Below are 13282 nucleotides of genomic sequence, written 5' to 3'. Positions count from 1 at the left end.
ATTCAATGCACGGCTAATAGAAAGTCCGGAGCTCACCCTACATAAATAGCTTATACGATACAAATATTACGTGGGCAATGCGGAAACGACAAGGTCTCTAATCATGTTTTGGATTACCTGGCAGAGCAAAGACATTTCATTTCAACTGGACCTGGGGATTACTGTGAAGAAACATTTCATATCCTTTTTTTTAATTTCATGCATTTTTTATTTACCTTTAATGATGCTGTATATATTCATCATCCTGAAATATTAAAAGAGTCGGAAAAAAAAAGTATTAAAATGGTGGAAAATTTAAAGGATGGGAATGCAACAGCACGCAAATCATACACTATCAAGTGCTTGATACACATTTAAAATGACTGGCAAGAGAGACACAGGCAGATTCCTGGCAGATTTCTGAAGCACAGAGTCACAATAAGAAGATCAGCCGAACAGACTGAAATAATAGAATATTCATCCCTCTAATCCATATGCAATTCTTTAGGCTTTTTTATATTTTTTTTTTCCCAACGATGCATATGAGGTCTGACTGCTCCCAGGATTTAACTCATTAGTGCCCACTGGGTGCAGGTTGCTATTGTTCCAGCAGTCTCTGTTTTTATCTGCCAGCGAAGTGCAGAATTTGTTAGGTCCGGGACAGACGACATTTGAGAAAATTGGTCCGATTATGCTAATCACACTATGATTGCCCATGGTAGCAAGGATGCCCAGTCATCCTGCCTGGCAGAGACAAAATGCCGCAGGTAGGTAACCAAGGTCTGATTGGCTCTCTTGACCAAGCCGTTCGTCTCGGGATGGTAAGCGGAGGACAGATTAGTTCGATGCTGAGTAAGCTGCAGAGCTCTCTCCAGAACCGAGACGCAAACTGGGGACCTCGGTCACTCACGATTTTGTCTGGCATGCCATGTAACCAGAATACATGCTTTATGAACAAAGTGGCAAGACCACGAGTGGAAGGAAACCGTGCGAGTGGCACTAGATGCACCATTTTGGAAAAATGGTCGGTGACCACCCAGATGACCGTACTGGTGCCAGACTTGGGCAGGCCAACCATGAAGTCCATGCCAACCATCTTCCAAGGTCTATCCGCCACTGGCAGGGGATACAACAGCCCCGCCAGCCTCTGTCTAGAGGGTCTGTTCCGAGCACACGAGACGCAAGCTTGCACGTATTTCTTGACATCTCGAGCAATATGTGGCCACCAATATGACCTTGCCAGGAGTTCGGTGGTCTGTTTATTGCCAAAATGACCACCCACCCTGGAGGCATGTGCCCAGGCGAGGACCTCCGGCCGTAGCTGAGGAGGCACCAAGGTCTTGCCTGGTGTCACTGTCAGTTCAGGAAAATCGGACCCATAGACATGAATGGACGTGTGCGTCTGATTCTCAGAGACAAATAGTGAATGCTGTGCTTTTTTTCCTCCGACCACTCAGCCCAAAGAAAAAACTACACCGGTGCACAGCCCCATAGGATAACACGGGGAAGAGTGCGATCCATCAAAACCACGGATAGCCCCCACAAGATGAATACGGTCGTCTGCATGAGCCCTTAGGCCAGAATCACACTTGTGTGTGTGATGCGAGAAACTTGCATGAGTCTCTCTCATCAATATCCCACGCTACCGCCGGCACTCGGGACTGGAGTGTGCGGTTGCATAGAAATTCATGCAGCCGCACACTCCGGTCCGAGTGCCGGCGGCAGTGCCGGGTATTAAAGCGAGAGACTCGTGTGAGTTTGTCACATCAAACACACAAGTGTGATCCTGGCCTTATAGTGAGTACAGGAGGATTGAGATCCATAAGTGTAACTCAAAGCTTCTAGCTCCAGTGCAAAGTCTCCACCTACCATCTGGTATACATGGGTCAATACCAGGAGAACATGCCCTGGGTCTTTTGTCTAGTTCTCCAGTTCTCTTGACCACCACATTTAAGGAAGTGTCTGGTGATAACAAGCTATCATCTATCTTCACTGATCCGTGGGGCTCCAACCATTGGGATTCACACCCATCGGGAGAACTGGTAACTTTTCTCCTTGTTAGAATAGAGCTATACTGCACACGCCCGACCATCGCTCCATTCATTCTATATGGGACTGCTAAAAACGGAGTTCAGATCTTAACGCTAGCATCATAGAGAATGAATGGAGCTGCTGTCTGGAATCCCAGATGCAGCTCCTTTTTGTTACAGGACTAATACTGTCCCGATGGTGATAAAATTATATGAGTGCCAAGTATTTCTACATCACACTTGACTTATTTGGCTATCCTACATATGCACCACCACAATCCCAGAACTGCCATGTTTTCCTAATTATTTGTTTTGTTCATGACTGGTCTTGTCTTTTAAGAATGAGAACATCATAAAGATGTGAGATGAACAAATGTGAAAAAAAACAACATGATTTAGCGATGCTCTGTTAGGAGATGTTTATTCTGTATATTTTTTGTGCGCCCACCCAGTGGTTATGATGTGAGTTACAACTTGTTGAGGGTATTTGCTAGGATGTCATGATAATGTATTGAATTTGCCCCTGGAATCCTGAAAAAAAATTTGAGTACAGGTAAAGGTGGACGCATCTCAACACGGTTTGTTCAAAACAGTTAACAAATCGATCTTCCCCAGATGAAGCATAATTAGATGGCGAAACAGCTGCAGTCAAGTCTGTGTGTCTTCATCTTGTATTCTCATGTAATAAAAAAGGACAAAATAGTGCGCTAATGGGGAATGTCACTTTTTTTTTTTTCTCTTTACATAATTTTTGAATGTTGTATTGAGCTTTCCTTGTATTAATGTTTTTTTTCCTATATATATTTATCATTAGAGTTGATAGTTGAGTAAAGAAAAGTCAAATGACCCCAAACCGTGGACAAAATCAGGCTTTTCAGACAACAAACAGATCAATAATATAAGATCGGCTATGTTCAGTTGGATTATTAACAGGAAGTCCAAAATAGTAAGCAATGCAAAAATGTATGGATTTAAAAGTCACGTAATTGGGGTTGTCCACTTTGATTTTTTTTAAAAGGTCAATGTGACAAAAGAAGATATACTCGACTCCTTGCCGCTCCCTTCCCCGTGATTCCCCGGTGCTCCACCAGTCTCTACTTCCTGGTTTCTCTTGCCAAGTAACTGCTTAGCCAATCACTTTGCACAGTGCTGACCCCACCTTAGTCAGGGATTGGCTGAGGGCTATTTCTTCATGAACCGAGAAGTTAATACCGGCCCTGGTTACAGGAAACAGAAAAGGAGCGGTGAACTTTACTTTCAAAGTTTTTTTTTGTCTTTTGTCGTTATAACTTATAAGAAAAAATAAAATTGGACATTTTTTTCCTTTAAGATTACCAATACAATAATAATCTCTAATACCAGACTATACAAAAGCCGACTTTACGGACAGACTTTGCCGTGACCTCCACTACAACGATACCATAGCGCGAGTCAGAGAAATAACGCAGCTCTCGAAGATACAGTTAACCCTTGCAAGTTCTGCCCTAAAATGCTTCCAGGCTTATTACCCTAGTAATTATTATGGCAAAAAGGCGATATTGCAGGACAGGATTGTCAACTTCCTAAACAGCATTAGCATATGTAAGCGGACAGTGGCGGCACTTTAATAGCATGTATTCATTACGGCTTAAACAAATTAAAATATCGGTGAGTCATAGTCAATTAAACGAGGAAACAGCAGAAAGTAAAAAGCCTTAATGAAAGATTTAAAAAAATTAAATAAAATAACTTCATTAATATTTTCTACCCAAAGGATTTTTTTTTTTACCTGCCTCCAAGTTTGATTCATGGTAGGGTGCCGCGAACGGGAAGAGCGTTTCGAGTGTTCTCAATTCATGGACAGATTACAGGAGGCATTAATAACACGGTTAATATGAGGTGTTTAGGGCCTTTACAACGGTGACAAATATGACTCAGCCAAATTTCCTGACCATTGAGGCCACGGAGGGACAATTTGGTAGATTTCATCAACAGTTCTAATTATGTTCCTGTCAAGTCAAGAACAAAGTAATCCATAACTGGAGGGTGGGGTGGTGGGGCGCCGCCGCTGGGAGACAGTGGCACACTGAAATAATTTATGCCCAGGACACTGAGCCTATTCGGTAGTTAGCGTGCACAACGCTTGACTAACAAGTGAGTCCGGCTAAGGAATTTATTAGGGAAAAGAAGGCCCTCCAGCTCTGAGTAGCTTGTCAGGTTCTCGCTTATAAGGAGTTATGAGGTTTAAGTTCCTAGGGAGCCTTGTTTATGTAGGCTACAAAGGATCACACTTTGGAAAGCAATTGTTTTTCCATGTACACAATATAAAAAAAAAATAATAATGATAACGCTCAAGCTCAGTTACTTGCTAAATGGCCAAAATGTGCTTCTTGTGTAAAAAAGAAAATGAAAAATAGAATGTAGTTGTGAACTAAACAAAAAAAAATATATACATATATAAAAGAAAGGAATATAACAAAGAGCGAAAGGAAGAAAGAAAAAGGAAAGAAGGATAAAGAAAAAGGAAAATAAAGAAAGAAATAAGGAAAAAAAGAAAGAAAATTAAAGAAATGGTAAAATAAAAAGGGTAAAAAAAACTATAAAACAGAAAAGTATAAGAACTAAAAAAAATTAAAAAAATAAATGAACGCTTAAAAGAATAAGGCTAGTTTCACACTAGCGTTTTGGAGCGCAGCGACGGCCTGCGCACGGCCGCCGCTAAGCCCCGCCCCCTGCCGCTCCCCCGCAGGTAGCTCCGACCACCGGCGCATGACGCTGCATGCGCCCTGCATCCCCTATCTTTATCACAGGGGGCGCAGGCCGTGCGCAGTATGCGTTTGGCGGCGCATGCGCCTTTTTGACTGTGCGCCGACGCAACCAAACTGCAGCAGGTTGCGTTTGGCGCAGGTCGGCGCACCGTCAAAAGGACGCATGCGCCACCAAACGCATACTGCGCACGGCCTGCGCCCCCTGTGATAAAGATAGGGGACGCAGGGCGCATGCAGCGTCATGTGCCGTGGGCGGAGCTACCGGCGGGGCGCGGCAGGGGGCGGGGCTTAGCGGCGGCCGTGCGCAGGCCGTCGCTGCGCTCCAAAACGCTAGTGTGAAACTAGCCTAAAGGTGACAAAATGACAAAAATATAAATAGTAAAAGAAAAGAACAAGAACAATATAAAATTATGAAACAGAAAAGTATAAGTAAGAATAACAAAAAAGAAAAAAAAGAAAAACACCAAAAAATAATAATAATAATAATCTTTATTTTTATATAAAATGGATTAAATGGTAAAAGAAACGAACAAAACAAAATGTAAACAAAAACAATGCAAATAAATGATAAAAAAAGAAAAATATCAAAACCACACAAATATAAAAAAGAAACACTTGAAAAAATAAAGATAAATAAAATAACCAAAAACAGAAAATAAAAGCATGAAAATGAAAGAAAACTAAATGCAAAAAAAAAAAATGCTTATCTGTTACGTGACTTTAGATTATGTTTGCATTAACACTTTGCCGTTTGGAGATATAGGAAATGATGTTGTGAGACCTACTATGTCTGTTTTACGTACTGTACTGTGCTACATAATATGTTGGTAATGACGTACTCACAGGCTTCCTCAACAGGGGGCATGTCAGGCTGTTGAGGAAGCCTGTGAGGTGAAACGGCGCTGTCGGGGTAGCGGTGGGCGACTGTAGCAGGACTCACATGTGTAAGTATAAGATATGAATTTGGGTTGTTAGCGCTTTACATATAGCGCACTAGTGTTAGCACTTTTTGGCACTAGGCACCTTTGCATTCTGGCATATAATGAAATGGTACTCCGACATTAATTTATTGCACTAAGCACTTTATTGAATAGAGTACCAGCCTATTATTTGAAAGCATTGTGCTGCCCTAACTATATACCCCTTAATGATCCTTGGTCTTTTGTCGTGCCCACAGCATTTATGTGAAACTCCCTTGTTTTATTTTTATGGATTTAGTGTTCAATAAAATATTGGAATTTTAAATTGAGTACTGATCTACTTTTGCCTCTTTTCTTCTGCATATTTACAGTGGATTTGATTAGTGATGAGTCTTTGGAGGTGGTAATTGAATTATTATTTTGGACATTTTTGAGATGTATATGTATATATATATATATATATATATATATATAAATAAAGTTGTATATATTATTATTCTTTCAGGACCTTTATTTACTAAAATTTTCTTTTTATACTTGTCTTTAGCCACTTTTAGGCTGTGTGCCCACGATGTGATTTTTAAGCGTTTTTACCGCGATTTTCAGCACGAAAACGCTGCGAAAACATTTAAAAATCATGTACAGAACGCCCCCCATGCATTCCTATGGCATTCCGCACATGCTGTGCTAATGCTGCGCTTTTTTCCGCGGCGGAAACGCAACGCGGAAAAAATCACAGCATGATCATTCTTTTGTGCAGAATCGCAAAAAATTGCAGCGATTCCCCACCCATAGGAATGCATGAGAATCGCTTACTTCCATGTGGCTATGCCCACCATGCGGGAAGTTAAGCGTCTCATGTGCGGTTGGTACCCACGGTGTGGAGGAGGGGAGACTGTCCTCCAGGCCCTGGGTACCATACCCCTGTAAAAAAAAGAATAAAAAATAAAAAATCGGGGTATATTTACCTTCCGACGTCCCGCGCTGCATTCCCGACCTCAGCGTTCCCAGTAATGCCTTGCGGCACGGTCCTGTGATGACGTGGTCTCGCGAGATCGCTATAGTAACGCGAGACCAACGTCATCACAGGTCTCGCAAGGCATTACTGGGAACGCTGTGGCCCGGGATGGCAGCGCCGGACGTCGGAAGGTAAATATACCCCGATTTTTTATTTTTTTAGCATTTTTAACATTCTATCTTTTACTATTGATGCCGCATAGGCGGCCTCAATAGTAAAAAGCTCCTCACACTTGTCAAACACTATGTTTGACGAGTGTGACCAACCTGTCAATCACTTTCCAAGCGATGCTTCAAATCGCTTGGAAAGTGCTTGAGAAAATCGCGAACAGAATCGCGGTAAAATCGCAGTGAAATCGCGCAGAAAAAACTGCGCGATTTCTGGGGAGGAGTCCGGTTTTCAGTCTACGTTTTAACACGCAACGTGGGCACATAGCCTTAGCCATATTTATCGGAACTTTATTTTTTGTCAATATGATTTTTTTACTTTTACGGTTTACTTTTTCACTATAATGCTTAGCAGTAACAAAAAAAAATTCACAAGCCATTGTTGAGTAAAAACTAGATTTAAGGTGTATCCTACCTAGAATTTTGTCTTGACAGCCTGTGCACCTTTAATAGGCCCATGGCTGTTCCTCAAAACTATCCATCTCATCTATCATTATTGGTCATCAAAGGAAGCTTTCACTCCCATTCAAAGGGGACTGGGAATAGCAACAATACAGAGTTAAATAAATAGGAACTGATATTTTTGAGATGCCAAATAATTGAAACTTTTGCCTTCTCTTGATGACCGGTATACTCAGGTTGGACTGACCCATGAGAGTACCAAAGGATTATTCAGTGGGATGAGTCTCTGAGATAATGGCGGCCACTTAATCTAATAGGGCTTGAAAAAGTCAAGGAGAACAAAAACCTCTATTGGTGGTGACTATGGAGCTAATCACTTACTTCTAGGGTTTGTTTCTCACGGAATAAGTAAAAAAATAGGTTATGAGACGTTCCTGAAGATATGTCTTATGTGTACAACCATAACAATTCAATCACTATTGGACATGTATGTGTTCTGTATAAGGGTGGACCCTCAGAATAACTTCCTATGGTGCGCTCTTTGGTATGTATACATTGCAGTCACAGCAGTTTCACCTGTTCACATTTGCTTTTCTCTCTTAAGTGGTCCTTGCCAGATTTTGTTCCTCTGGTGGACCCAAAAAACTCAAGTTCGATACTTAGCATACTTTAATTTTAGCGATAATTTGACGCATCCGATACAGATCAGTGATATGTGAGATGTATCACAAGATATATTCCAACCAGGTTTTTGCACCATTAAATGTATCAGTTCATTAATGAAGTTTTCTCTTACTTTCTACCTTGGAAGATGAATTGTGATAATCGCTTTTGCTTCCCTTCCCTTTGTTGCACAAATCAAGTATGCCAGCACATGTATAGTTGTACGGTTTCTGTTTTAATTTGGAATATTTATGGCATGTTTAATGGAAGAGTCACTTCTCTCATTTCCTGCTGATAGCTGTACTTACCTGCACTATCCCTTTAACACTTTCACCTGTACATTGTATAATCTTGAAACATTCTGATTTACATTAAATGAGATGGTCTCGCAGTGCACTGTTAAACGGTTTTATGTTTTAGTTCATTTGCCTGAATTTCTAAAAACTTTTTCTTTGACTTTTCTGTTCGCTTTTCCTTAGCATGCCCCACCCCTGAGGAGCAAACAGACCGGGAAAATATAGGGAATGTACAGTTGTATTCTCCGGGTTGATTTATCTTAGCATAAGTGACTTCTGCATGACATGACCAGCTTTAAAAGAAAAAAATATTGATACATAGGAAGATGATTATACTACATGTGTCTGTGTACATGTACCCAACTGATGTTTGTGATGTGGATTCCAGACTGTTTTGCTTGCATCTAACAATATTGTTGTTTAGGCTCTACTTTTAAGGTCGTTCCATTAAGCCTCGGGTCCTGGTGGGTACACAGACCCCGGGTGTTGCTGCGGCAAGCAGGAAGGTATATGAGAAGCGAGTATTTGGCCATCTCTGGGATCTTGGGAGTAGCAGGATGGATGAAGCTGAAGTCAGGAATGAATGAAGCAAGTTACAGATGACGTCACTGAGCCACACCGGGCAACCTGAAAAACCCAACGTGGAGCACAACAGAGGGCAGCGGACTAAGGTGAAGGAAGCAGAGCTCGGGATACCCGGGACAAGTGTGTATCAATTGTATACAATTTGTATCGTGAGCAATTGGGGTCACACTAAATTTACAGAAAAGTACGAGCTCTTTCATTGCAGTCTCCAACAAAGAGACTCTTATACACATGTGGTTCTGTCTAATCATGTCACTGGGACTCAGTGTCAGATACTGAAGCAAACAAGTTGTGCCGCTGTACCTTCATTCTGCTAAAAAGTAGGGTCCCAGGGGCCAAATTGAAGGATACATTAGGATAGACCACTTATGCATATATTCAAACATCGAGAGAAACTCCAAGATTATAATGAAAAAAAAATGATTTATAATAATAATTACTAATAAAAGGGATAAGTTCAGGACATTAAATAATAATGAAAAAAAACAATATGTAAAAACCTACCTGCCCAGAGCTTCCACTCTGGTTATCTCCTTTAGTCTCTATTTGCAGCAGTAATGTGCTGTGCGTCTATGTGACCGCTCCAGCCAATGACTGCCGTCATCGATGACTTGCATGTAAAGAACTGACGGTATTTTTTTTTAATTTTATCAACTTCTCAACACTTTTTCTTTTGTATTTAGACAACCCCTTTAAGTATTGTTTATGATATATTTATATGCCTGTCAATTTTATCAATTTCCTATACAATTTATAAGGGAGGGAGAGATTTCTCTAATGTAGATCTCATTTCTCAGTGTTGGTGTTTTTTTTTTTCAACTTTTTTACAACATGTATGCACAGTAGAAGGTTCTTTGGATCCGACTGATTTCTAGAAAGAGCTAAGGGAGGGCAGCGGTCCTTATGTAATCAGGTGACAGAGAATTTAGCCCATTGACATATCAGAAAACTACTATTAATGACAAGTATTTCCATAGAAGACAGCACTCTAGGTGAAGATTAGAATGCAGACAAGTTTAATTTTTACTTTTAAAAAAAAAATCACACAAATTTACGTAAAATTGGTAGTTATACCACACCCCAATGTATAAGACAGACTTTCCTTCCCCTTCTTCCTAACTACTACTATTTTTACTGACGAATATGTTTGTGTATATGGCTCAAACTCAGCTTTCCGGTCACCGATACTACGATGACATGATAATCCGCGTTCATTAGGGTCTAAAAATACAAAGTGTGGACAGAACGTAAAGATCTTACCGACTAAATTCTCTTGGTCCTGATCAGTTTACACTCAGCTGCTCTTGGCATGGTGCTTCTATGCTACCCATCATGTACACATATGTGTTCCTGTTCTAGAGCTATACAAGACTTGTGCTATGTGGATACATAAGCGATGACGAGCCAATCCGATGAAATTCTAATATGGCATTTTGCTCAAATTTGTCCAGGAAATTCGATTTGCATTTAATTAATGTGATGCAAGTTAAGTATACATTATAATACCCTGAGTTTTCTCCAGATCGCAGAGCATAATAATAATAAAGTATTGGTAAAAAGTTTGGAAAGTGCACAATGTCAATTCAGACTGAAGGCAGCAAAACCACAAAAGAACACATATGGAAACAAGAAGTAAGAAAGCGTGTGAAATAAAACAGAACATATGTTAAACCTTAGATTCCTCACTGTACCCCTCTTGTACTCCTAGACCACTTTATACCCCCCTTTGTCATTTTCTAAAAAAGCTTCATCACCTGAATAGGTGTCCAATAAACAGGTCGACTTGTCAAGAGTTAATTTGTGTATTCATCAGAATTCAGAAAGTGTTTTTTAATCACCAGGTGTGTTTTGCAGGACCCTTCAGAACAAACCAGAAAGGAGAAGTTTAGACACAGCACCAGGTCAGGTGACTTTGACGATGCAGTTCCCTGGTATAAGAGACCAAAATGCCAAGATGGGAGCAGATTTGGCTCCAACAAAAGGGACGGGCAGAACATTTGTTGAGAAAGAAGCTGAGGCAAAGGTGCCAGGCCGTGTCAGGAAGCTTGAGTCAGGAGATCATGGTGCAGATGGAAGCAGAATCCAGACGACTCCAGTCAAGGTTCGAGAACCGGGCCTCACTGAACATCATCTGGGACCCAGATCTGCTCCAGGCAAATTCCGGACACCAGATGACGTCGGTCAAGGCCTGAAGACCTGCGCCGGAGAAGATCCGAAACCGGAATGACGACAATTAAGAGCCGAGGCACAACCTTCATCCCAGCGGATATGAAAGACATCCATTGCTGATAAATGAACCCTTTCACCCATGCAGCAGAGTTGGTGGAGGTCACATGACATACTACATCCAGTGCTGACTACATCGATGTGTATGATACACAGAGGACTGTCTGTAAGAACTTGACGTCCATGTTCATAGTTTTCATTTTCTTCACAACTGTGTTTTTATTCATTTTTTAGTCTACTGAATGCATCAATAATCAGGAAAAAGTAGAAAATATGGAGGGCAAAAAAAAGCGCAAATAGAGTCTTAACTGGTTAAAAACATGGGGTGTACCAGGGAGAGGTATGCTGCTCACCTTGTTTTGTTGCAACTAAGCAACATGTAAAAAGGCATGGATCAGCTGACCTCTTCCTCAGGACACAATATTACAAGACTTGTAAGGCTTTGTCCTGAGGAAGACGTCCTGCATGACCTTGAAACCCATTGACTATTAAGCTGTTTCAAATAAAGCTTTGAAGAATATCGTCCTCCATCCATCTTTACCAGCAGCGAAGATTGGGACACATACACCCGGTTTCACCAATATAGGTATTAGATAGATAGATAGATAATAGATAGATAGACAGACAGACAGATAGATAGATAGTGGACAAAAAGCACCTTAAAATTCCACTTACAGGAGCCCTTATGACCTCCGATTCTACACCATCACCATTAAGAAGATTTTCTACAAGATTTTGAAGGTGCTCCGATTCTCTGATGTTGGAGGATCGGAGTACAGTGCACTGACACTGCTCACGATCGGCAGAGCTGGAGCCGAGTGTCATTAGCATATTTCATCCAGTGCTCTTGCATCAGATGCCATACGCTAGTGTGAGTGCGGTCTAATACTGACGCAGCCTCACCTCATGGATGACAGGTGTGCGGTGATATTTATTAGCATTTTGCACCTCAGATGCCTACACCATTTATCACTGGGGCCATTATATTGGTATTGTGACCATGTATTCGGTAGGTACGGCTGCATTTTTTTTTTCTCTTTGATGTGTCCAGGTCTATAACTCAAGTAAAAATGCCAAAAAAATGCAGAAAAAAAAAAACCAAGACAAAAAAAAAAAGAAAACATGAACTCCTCCATCATCCGGTTTAGTGTCTCCGGCCCGAGATCTCAGGCAGAGCGGCTGCCCGGTTCCATTCTTCAAGCTCCTAATTGAGCTCTGAGCTTTCAAGAGATGTAAAAGGAGTTCAGTAATGACACAGACGAAGGCTATCATACCGGAAGAAAAAAAAAAGAAAAGAAATCAAAGGACGTTTAGCCATCCAGCTGCTTTCTGTGGTTAAACTGCTGACGGCCCCATCAGGTGTCAGAACGCGGCTTCCACGGGGGATAAGCTTCTAACGTGTTAGCTTCAATATATAGGCATGCTGGGGAACAAGCAGATTTCTTTACAAGTAGGGGAACTTGTAACAGCGGCAAGTCATTGAATATAACTGTGGTCGCTTTATTTTTTTTTATTTCTTTAGCCTTTTTTTTGTGTTTTTGAAAATCACAGGAACTACCCGGTCTGGCAGGGCTGTAATCACTCAGCGGGTAACTGGCATATGCAATACAAGCGAGCAACCAGGCAAGAGGAAAATGAAGGAATGCGCTTTCCTTCCCACCATGCTGTTTAAAGGGCCTCGGCGTGAATGAATCTTTCTGGTAGCTACCAGCAATTTCTTATTTTTCCCAAGCAATCATCAATTTCGGCATCAAGTGGTTCAGTGCATCCACAACAGCTAAAGGCAGAGGAGCGAGCGCAGCATGCAAACGTTGGGACTAATTTAGAGTCCTTGTGCTGCCGAATCAAACATGACAAGACATAGGCCAAAAAGATTAAAAAAAAGGAAGCTATTATCCAAAATGAGAGCCGGCGGACGGATGAAATTGGGTTGAGTGGCAGAGACGGAGTAGGTGGCAGAGGAGAACCCACGGAGAGCGATAATCCTGAGCAATGGTCGGAAAATATATCACAACGTCCTCCTCCATCAGACTCAAAAGGTGGCTCAGGACAGAGAGATTGCAATGCGGGCCATAAAACAAAACCCTTTACAAGAAATGTAGAAATATAGAAAATTGTGCTATAAATAAAGGGAATAATATGGAAGAATACGACAACACCCAACCAATATTTTTGCGAGAACAAATCTGCCCTAAAATGTCGGAAGCTGGTTAGGATGATGTGGTACTTTATGTTTTTACTCTTCCGTA

The 13282-nt window shown here is 41.3% G+C and overlaps 1 protein-coding gene across 5 annotated transcripts in view; it reads right to left on the bottom strand.

Moving 5' to 3' along the window:
• ESRRG (estrogen related receptor gamma) overlaps window positions 1-13282 on the bottom strand; it is a 1000720-nt gene that overhangs the window by 519748 nt on the left and 467690 nt on the right. For 3 of the 5 annotated variants that reach the window (XM_073553352.1, XM_073553347.1, XM_073553348.1), the window contains exon 5: window positions 216-244. The exons of 1 other annotated variant lie outside the window; for it this stretch is intronic. The gene's annotated coding sequence lies outside the window, so the exon portion shown is untranslated. Of the gene's footprint in view, window positions 1-215; window positions 344-13282 lie in introns of those variants that run through there. One more of the 5 variants, XM_073553351.1, reaches the window with a different exon arrangement.

Source organism: Dendrobates tinctorius, unplaced genomic scaffold (assembly GCF_039654945.1).
Source record: "Dendrobates tinctorius isolate UK_male_01 unplaced genomic scaffold, ASM3965494v1 ptg000201l, whole genome shotgun sequence".
In the NCBI taxonomy this organism is placed as follows: Eukaryota; Metazoa; Chordata; class Amphibia; order Anura; family Dendrobatidae; genus Dendrobates; species Dendrobates tinctorius.
The sequence above is the reverse complement of the archived record's forward strand: the minus strand, read 5'-3'. Positions and strand labels throughout refer to the sequence as shown.